Source organism: Suncus etruscus, chromosome 4, assembly GCF_024139225.1.
Source record: "Suncus etruscus isolate mSunEtr1 chromosome 4, mSunEtr1.pri.cur, whole genome shotgun sequence".
NCBI classification, from domain to species: Eukaryota; Metazoa; Chordata; class Mammalia; order Eulipotyphla; family Soricidae; genus Suncus; species Suncus etruscus.
The window spans coordinates 63,478,846-63,488,469 of record NC_064851.1 but is presented as its reverse complement, the minus strand read 5'-3'; the positions used below and the strand labels follow the sequence as shown (position 1 = coordinate 63,488,469).

Sequence of the window (9,624 nt, the reverse complement as noted above, 5' to 3'; positions counted from 1 at the left end):
CCATTTGCCTTTCTTCTTTTTCAAAGTGTCTGTTCATTTCTTCTCCCCATTTTTTGATATTTTTTTCTTGTATAGTTCTGTCAGTAAGTTGTAAATTTTAGATATTAGTCCTTTATCTGATGAGTATTAGACAAATAGTTTCTCCCACTCAGTGGGTGGCCTTTGTATTCTGTGCACTATCTACTTTGAGATGCAGAAGCTTCTCAGCTTAATATAGTCCCATCTGTTTATCTCTGCTTCCACTCGTTTGGAGAGTGCTGTCTCCTCCTTAAAGATGCCTTTAGTCTCACTGTCCTGGAGTGTTTTACCTACATGTTGTTCTATATACCTTATAGTTTCAGATCTGATATCAAGGTCTTTAATCCATTTGGATTTTACCTTTGTACATGGTGTTAGCTGGGGGTCTGAGTTCGCTTTTTTGCAAGTGGCTAACCAGTTGTGCCAACGCCACTTGTTTAATAGGCTTTCCTTGCTCCATTTAGGATTTCTTGCTCCTTTATCAAAAACTAGTTGGTTATATGTCTGAGGAATATTCTCTGAGTACTCAAGCCTATTCCACGGATATGAGGGTCTGTCTTTATTCAAATACCATGCAGTTTTTATAACTATTGCTTTGTAATTCATCTTAAAATTGGAGAAAGTAATGCCTCCCATAGTCCTTTTCCCAAGGAGTGCTTTAGCTATTCGAGGTTGTTTATTGTTCCAAATGAATTTCAGAAGTGTTTGATCCACTTCTTTGAAGAATGTCATGGGTATCCTTAGAAGAATCGCGCTAAATCTGTACAATGCTTTTGAAAGTATTGCCATTTTAATGATGTTGATCCTGCCAATTCATGAGCAGGGTATGCATTTCTATTTCTGCGTGTCCTCTCTTATTTTTTGGAGCAGTGTTTTATAGTTTTCTTTGTATAGATCCTTCACATCTTTAGTCAGGTTGACTCCAAGATATTTGAGTTTGTTTGGCACTAATGTGAATGGGATTGTTTTCTTTTTTTTTTTTTTTTTGGTTTTTGGGCCACACCCGTTTGACGCTCAGGGGTTACTCCTGGCTATGTGCTCAGAAATCGCCCCTGGCTTGGGGGGACCATATGGGACGCCGGGGGATCGAACCGCGGTCCGTTCCTTGGTAGCGCTTACAAGGCAGACACCTTATCTCCAGCGCCACCTTCCCGGCCCCGGGATTGTTTTCTTAATATGCATTTCTTACCTATCATTATTAGTGTATAAAAAGGCCATTGATTTCTGTGTGTTAATTTTGTAGCCTGCCATTTTGCTATATGAATCTATTATTTCTGAGCTTTTTGGTAGAGTCTTTAGGGTTTTCTAAGTAGAGTATCATGTCATCTGCTAACAGTGAGAGCTTGACTTCTTCCTTTTCTATCTGGATTCCCTTGATATCTTTTTCTTGCCTAATATCTATAGCAAGTATTTCTAGTGCTATGTTGAATAGGAGTGGTGAGAGAGAACAGCCTTTTCTTGTACCAGAATTTAGAGGAAAGGCTTTTAGTTTTTCTCCATTGAGGATAATATTTGCCACTGGCTTGTGGTAGATGGCCTTAACTATATTAAGAAAGGTTCCTATTATTCCTATCTTGCTGAGAGTTTTCATCAAGAATGGGTGTTGAACCTTATCAAATGCTTTTTCCGTGTCTATTAATATGACCATGTGATTTTTATTTTTCTTGTTGTTTATGTTGTGTATTATGTTGACAGATTTATGGATGTTAAACCATCCTTGCATTCCTGGGATGAAACCTACTTGATCAAAGTGAATGATCTTCTTGATGAGGCACTGGATCCTGTTCGCCAGGATTTTGTTGAGGATCTTTGCATCTGTGTTCATCAGAGATATTGGTCTGTAATTTTCTTTTTTGGCAGCATCTCTATCTGGTTTTGGTATTAAGATGATGTTGGCTTCATAAAAGCTATTTGGAAGTGTTCCTGTTTTTTCAATTTCATAAAAGAGCCTGGCCAGGATTGGGAGTACTTCCTCTTGAAAGGTTTGAAAGAATTCATTCGTGAATCTATCAGGGCCTGGGCTTTTGTTTTGGGGCAAATTTTGATATGGTTTTAGTTTCCTCAATAGTGATGGGGGTGTTTAGATATGCTACATCTTCTTTATTCAACCATGGAAGGTTATATGAGTTCAGGAATTTATCCATTTCATCCAGGTTCTCATATTTAGTGGCGTAGATTTTCTCAAAGTATTCTCTGAATACCCTTTGAATCACTGCAATATCTGTAGTGATCTCCCCCTTTTCATTTCTAATACACGTTTATCAAGTTTCTCTCTCTCTCTTTTGCTTTGTGAGTTTTGCCAATGGTCTATCAATCTTGTTTAGTTTTTCAAAGAACCAACTTCTGCTTTCGTTGATTTTTCGGATTGTTTTTTGGGTTTCAATTTAATTGATGTCTGCTCTCAGCTTTGTTATTTCCTTCTATCATTCTATTTTTAGGTTTTTTGTTGATCATTTTCTAATTTTATTAGCTGCGTCATTAAGCTATTCATGTATGTTCCTTCTTCCTTCCTGATGTGTGCTTGCAAAGCTATAATTTTTTCTCTCAGTACCGCTTTTGCTGTATCACATAGTTTCTGATAGTTTGTGTTTTTATTGTCGTTTTTTTCCAGTAAATTTTTGGTTTCTTCTTTGATTTCATGTCACACCCATTGGTTGTTCAGTAGTAGACTGTTTAATTTCCAGGTGTTAATTTTTTTCTTCTGTATCCTTTGTAGTTTACATCTAACTTCAGAGCCTTGTAGTCAGCAATGGTAGCCTGCAAAATTTCTATCTTCTTGAATTTATGGAGGTATGTTTTATGTGCCAGCATGTGGTCTATTCTGGAGAATGACCCGTGTATGTTGGAAAAGAATGTGTATCCAGATTTCTGAGGATGGAGTGTCCTATATATATCAACTAGGCCTCTTTCTTCCATTTCTCTTTTCAGATCTAGTATATTTTTGTTGAGTTTCAATTTGGTTGACCTATCAAGTGTTGGCAAGCCTGTGTTGAGGTCTCCCACAATTATTGTGTTATTATTGTTATCCTTTTTCAGATTTGTCAACAATTGTATTAAATACTTGCTCACCTCATTGGGTGTGTATATGTTTAGGAGAGTGATATCTTCTTGATGTACATATCCCTTGATTAGTACATAATATCCATCTTAGTCCCTTACAACTTTTCTGAGTATAAAGTGTGCATCATTTGATATTAGTATGGCTACCCCCGCTTTTCTAAGGGTGTTGTTTGCTTAAATGATTTTCCTCCAGCCTATGTTTATTCTGACTATTCAGGTGTGTTTCTTGTAGGCAGTAGAAGGTTGGATTCAGTTTTTTGATCCATTTCGCCACTCTGTGCCTATTAATGGGTGCATTTAGTCCATTGACATTGAGAAAAATAATTGTCATGGGATTTATTGCCATCTTTGTGTAGAAGTTTGGTGTGTTTTTGAAAGACTGCTTAGGTGGTTGGCCATTGTTTGGTCATCAGAGTTTCCATCTTTATTCTCTATGGTTGATGTTGGTCTGTGTAGTTTCCCCATTGTCATGATTATGCTGTGGGTTTTTCTAATTGTTGTGGTGGTATTTATTGGCTAGGTGGAGTGTGTGGCAGTGAAGTGGAGCGGCCGTGCTCCTCTGCTTTGACCGCTTATAGGTGGGCTTAAGGGGGCCAGCAGAGTCAGCTTTATCCACAACTCCCGCCCGGAAAGATTCACCTCAGCTGAGGCAAGCCGTCAGGGGATGAATGCCAGAGAAGATCAAAGTTCCCAGGTTGAAGCAAAATGTCTGCTGAGCCTAAGGGGCCCAGCTTCAGCTTTATTCACAACTCTGGCCCTGAAAGACTCACCTCAGCAGAGGCAAGCTGTCAGGGGATGAATCATCATTGGTGTTTTCTATTTTCAGCAAAGTTCTCCTCCATTAACGTTGACTACTCTAAATATCTGAAGATATTTACATCTGAGTATTGGCTTTATCTTTAGAAGTGCTTTGACTCATTTTGCCTGGGTCAATTTTCCAAATACAACTTATCGGATCGATACTTTATTTTGACTATGTGTCTAAATGTATAACCGAGTGTGTGTTGTGGCCACCTATATATGTCTGTTTACATGGTATCTTAGCCCTTCCTTCTGTTGTACTTAACCCTCTCTTTCCTATTGTTCTCTTTAATTCTTCCACCTCCAATTCACTAATTGTCCCTAGTTAATTTACCTTCAGTTCTTAATTCCTAATTAAAACCGATCTTACATGCTGCTTGTGGGAATATCCACTTTCAAGTCTGGCTCCTGACTCTATCATGGGAAAAAGATGATGCCACCATTACAAACGACCCACTGCATTGAGCACTGGGCTTAGGCAGCACCATTGGGGTGTAAACTGCTGCTGATCCTCTCCAGTGGCTTATGTCACCTGGGGGTCTCCTATTTTATATCATTGTTCTGGTTGCTGATGCTGGGCTCAGGGAAGAAAGCAAGAACACCTCTATTGCTGATGTTTTCTCAGCAGACACCTTTTTGTCACTTCCCTTTCATAGAACTGTAACTTGCAACTTGTTTCAGCTTTTGAGATAGCCTCAGCTCTAAGACATAGCCTGATATGTGACAGCTGCAAGCCATTTTTCAGACTCCAAAAGACTATGTGACCAACTGAAGTTATGATCTGGAACTATTTTCACCTCAGACCATTTAATAAGACATATACAGGATATGTATATCTCCTTTGTATACTTCTTAAATGTGTTTCCTTAAAATGTGCATTCTTTATTTTTATTTTATTATATAGTTACATATGTTCACTTTTTCTTTAGATTTGTAAGTAAGAATTTTTTAAAGATAGTATAGAGAGTAGCTGTTGTGTTTTTATAGAACCAGGGTATTGGAATTGTTTGGTTTGTTACTATTGTCTCCTTAGGCCCAATTGTATTCTATGGCACTCTTCTTTTTGGGGGTGCCTTAAAATTGGAAAATATAGATATTAAGAGGAGTTATTATTGATTAAGGATAAAAATCAATAACTTCTAGTTATAGAAGGCCTTGAAACTTAAACATTTTCCATAGTGACTTGATTTAAGCTTTTGTTGCTTGACCTGTGGCTGATCTTCCCTGAACTTTAAACTCATCTTTGGATCCAACACAGTTTTCTGCACCTACAACAGAAATCAACTTTTTACCAGGAAGACTTTGGCATAGCTTGTGTTAACAGCAGTATCGCAAATTACTGACACTTGATGTAAAAATGTGATTGAGGAGAACCCTTCCTGAGACCTTAATGAAAGTCTCTGAGGTTAGACAAATTAGCATGCCTGAAGTCTGGAGTTTGGAGTTGTTCTTATGGCAGGATGCTTTGTGGAAAGGAAAATCCTGTTTTTTAGACCAAAATAGTTTTCTTGATATTTTTCCAACTTTTGCTGCACCCAAGCAAAATTATCCCTTTATATTTATTTCTAGATATTCATTTTTCCATATAAAATACTTTCCCTTTAGATTTGTATTACTTTATTTTACCTCATATTTCTGCATTTTTCTATAAAGTTCAAAGGATGCGATATAGGATTAACTGGGATTAAGCCATCCCACACAGTATATGCCTGGTTACACATTGGTTGGAAACATGTTTGAACATAGTTTTTTGGATTGGTGTTTAGGCCACTTAATCTCTTAATCAGACCAGGGTATGATCTAATTAATCCTAATAAATATACTGGGTGTCAGGATAAAAACTCTCTTGTAATTCTGGACTTCTTAGAAGCAGAAAGCTTGAGTTTTGGAACTTCTGAACCCTTTTCACACTCTTTAGTGTGTGGATTTTTTTTTGCGCTGATATTTGTTTCTAGACCCATGTCTCTCTAGTGTCCTGGATTTGAAGATCGTGGCCTAATTAACAGTGGATCACTGCCACAAAGGCTAGCTCCCACACATCCTAAGATCTCCTGTTTGTTCCATTCCTCTAACCCTTCTGCAGTCAGTATACCTCTTCTCCTTATAAAACGGCCCCATAGACATGAGACTTTGACAAAATGCATACTGACTGTCACTATAGATGGCTGAAACTTTTTTCCCTTTCCCAGATGTGAAACCTAGGTCACGGGCCACCAGCTCAGCCTGCTGAGAAGACCTTTTGGGAAAAACAGCCTTCCAGAAGACACCACCACACCCTTTGTCTATCATAGTCTACTCCTCGCAAAACTTTCTCACCTTTTTCCACGTAGCTGCTTCTGTCAGTGAAGTAGGTGACCTTGGTGTCAGGAAGCCAAATATGTCTTTTAGATGTCTCTCATCCCTATTAGATGGTCAAAAATTTCTTCACAGCTGTGGGATGTATTTTTTCCAGCCAGTTGGTGAGCATTCACAGGATTCAGGCACCAATGGAGGACTTGCTATCATGACTCAGGGATCATTCAGTAGTAGAGTCTGATAACAAGTATTCTGGCATTGCTGATCCATTTACTCAGTGGGATTCTCAGTACCTCTTATATTGTATCACCCATTGTACCAGTGTGAGTTTTCCTGCATCTTGGATCAGTGCTACTTGGCTGCCACTATACATAGGCATGGCAGGAACTTAATATCCACTTGGTCCAGATTCTTACTCAGGTATGCTACTGGTCATCACTAGGGCCCTAATTTCTAGGTTAGTATATCCTTTGCAAGACCAGATATTTCATCTGTAGACAGTTGGAATGGATTTGTCACATCAGGAATAGCAAATACTGGGACATTTAAAAGGCCATGTGAAGGCTTCAGAAGGCCTGTTTTTGCTGGGTTCCCAGACAAAGTAGCCCCCATTGTCATGTTATACAAGGGTTGTGCCATCTCTGCAAATCATGGAATCCAGATCTGGCAGTACCACTTAGCTCCCAGAAATTCTCTCTAGTAGGCATGGGCTTGGGATACCATTTGATGACAGCTTTCTGGGAGGCAGACAGAATTCATACTCCTCCATGTAGTTTATAGCCATTGTACGTGTCCTTATTCTGATAGAGCTGAGTCTTTCTTACACCCTTTGTCCTATACGTCTGTAAAAGGACTTGCATCCACTTTAGTCAGTCCTCTGGACTCTTGCTTGCTATTAGAAGGTCATCAACATGCAGAAGGAGAGTCACATATAGGTGGCCATTTTGAAATTCCCCAAGCTCTTCATTGAATGGATATATATATATATATATATATATATATAGAGAGAGAGAGAGAGAGAGAGAGAGAGAGAGAGATAGATATAGATATAGATATATATAGATATAGATATAGATATAGTGGGGGAATTTTTAAAACGCTGTGATAAATGTAAAAGTGTCCAAGTTAATTGCCAACTATATTCTCTTCATATAGGTCCACCCACTCAAATGCAAAATGGGGCTGGGAGCTCTTATCTAGTGGGATACAAAATAATGCGTTTTTTAAGTCCAGAACAGTGTGCACAGTCTTTTAGGACCTGACAGAAAAAGCAGGATATAGGTGAATGTCTCTTATATACCTCACACAAATTCTGTACTAGCCAGTACTGCCCTATTTCTGCCTTCTTGACTGGTATCATAGGAATATTCCAAGGAGACTGGCATGAGATCAAAACTCCCATATCCCTAAAGTGGTTGATATGTTCTCTTATCCCTTTCTTTGCCTCCGTGGGATGGGGTATTGGATCATTAATTTGGGGGATGCAGGGGGTTTCAGTTACACAACCAGAGAAGGATGGTTCTCCAGCCCTGGAGGCTGTTTACTTTGCCCAGGTCTCAGGGAAATCCCATTATAGTATAGCAAAAAAAAGGGATTTGGGTCTTTCTGAAGTGATTATCTGAACTTGAGATGTTTGTACACTCCTTCTATAAGCACCCTGGCTAGAGAATTTCCCAAAAGGTGATTTCCACACCAGTATCTGAGAATTCTGGCTCATAACTTGTGGAGATCTCTCCCTGGTAACTATAGAGGGTCAGGGGGAGCCTAATCAATTGAAGGTAAACCTTGCCCACTGCTAGATCCAGGATACAGTGGATGGTCCACTCACATAGTTCAGTTCTGTAGCTTCCTAAATCCAAATAGTCTCTATAGATGTTTTGTCCTTATAATTTTACAAGGACAAGAATTGAGCTCTACTGTCAGTCAAAAATTCCACCTGTCACCCCTGCACAGGCAAAAACACCCTGGGTTGAGCAGGGCTTTTAAATCCCAGCACCTTCAGTTATAGGAAGCCATTATGGGATTATTTTGTTAAGAGCATTTCCTAGCCCAATGGCCCTTCTATTTTGCAGTGTGCACATTCATCCCAGTCTAGGGAAGGTTCTTTTTTTTAAAATTACTGACTCCCTTTCCAAAGACGTGGGAGTGGTGATTGCCTACAATCCCTACCTGTTATTCAGTTCTCATGAAAAACCAAAAACTTAAAAACACTCCTTGTTTATCCTCCTTTTAGTTCTCTCTATTACTGAAAACCCTCTTCACTATAGTCACTAATTATTTCAGATTCTTTCCCTCAAACCCCCTCTATGTCTTTCTTTCTTTCTTTCTTTCTTCTTTCTTTTTCTTTCTTTCTTTCTTCTTCTTCTTTCTTTCTTTCTTTCTTTCTTTCTTTCTTTCTTTCTTTCTTTCTTTCTTTCTCTTTCTTTCTTTCTTTCTTTCTTTCTTCTTTCTTTCTTTCTTTCTTTCTTTCTTTCTTCTTTCTTTCTTTCTTTCTTTCTTTTCTTGTTTTGGCAGTACAATCATTTATTGACTTCAGGTAAAGGAGCAACCACTGTTACCCAGCTTTTAAGCTGGCGATCAGCCAGAAGTCTTTCAAATGTTAGAGATCCAGACAATGCCTCCTGCTCTGAAATTGGGGAGGGTCAGCTACCTGATGGAGACGATTCCAGCAGTTCTACAACACCTGGCACAGTGGAGGCAGCCTCATAGTCTGCAAAGCAGCGCTGCACCAGGGCAGGCATGAGATGCATGTAAGCAGCCATAAGTGATTGGACAACTTCCCTGCACAACTGTGTAGACAGGCCTCCTCCTCGACTCGGTGTTGCAAGCTGCTTCCACGAAGAGCTGGAAGTAGAGTTCTGTCATCTGGTTGTAGACCAACAAGATCTCCTGTAAGTTTTTCAGCTGCTGCTCTTGCTGCTGCAACATGCAGGAATTGCAGCAACTCCACTTCTGAAACCCCTCTATTTCTGTAGTTTCTTACTAATATTTGGGGTAGCTTGCACTGCAAAAGCGAAGATCATAATCTGCTATTCTCTCAGGCCAAGGGATCAATTAGGCTGTACATTCTATGGGCTTCAAGGAACCTTTGTAGAAAAAAATCACTGGAGGAGCCAGAGTGATAGCACAGCAGTAAGACATTTGTCTTGCACATAGCCAACCAGGGATAGACTTGGGTTTGATCCCTGGCTTCCCATATGGTCCTTTGAGCCTGCCTGGAGCATTTTCTGAGCTAAGAATCAGGATTAACCCCTGAGCACCACCAGGTATGGCCCCCAAACAAAATCAAATCTAAACAAAAAGCCCATATTAGGTGCTGGTGGGGTGGGGGGTCAGGAAGAGAGCATTTGCCTGCCTTGCACACAGCTGATCCTAGACAGAGGCAGTTTGATCCCCCGCATTCCAAATCAAGAGCGATTTCTGAGCACAGAGTCAAGAATAACCCTGAGT

The 9,624-nt window shown here is 39.6% G+C and overlaps 1 pseudogene; it reads right to left on the bottom strand.

The window, feature by feature from the left end:
• Nucleotides 1-8,816: 8,816 nt before the first annotated feature.
• LOC126006137 (mitochondrial import inner membrane translocase subunit Tim10 B-like) lies at nt 8,817-9,102 on the bottom strand (annotated as a pseudogene).
• Between the last annotated feature and the right edge of the window lie 522 nt (nt 9,103-9,624).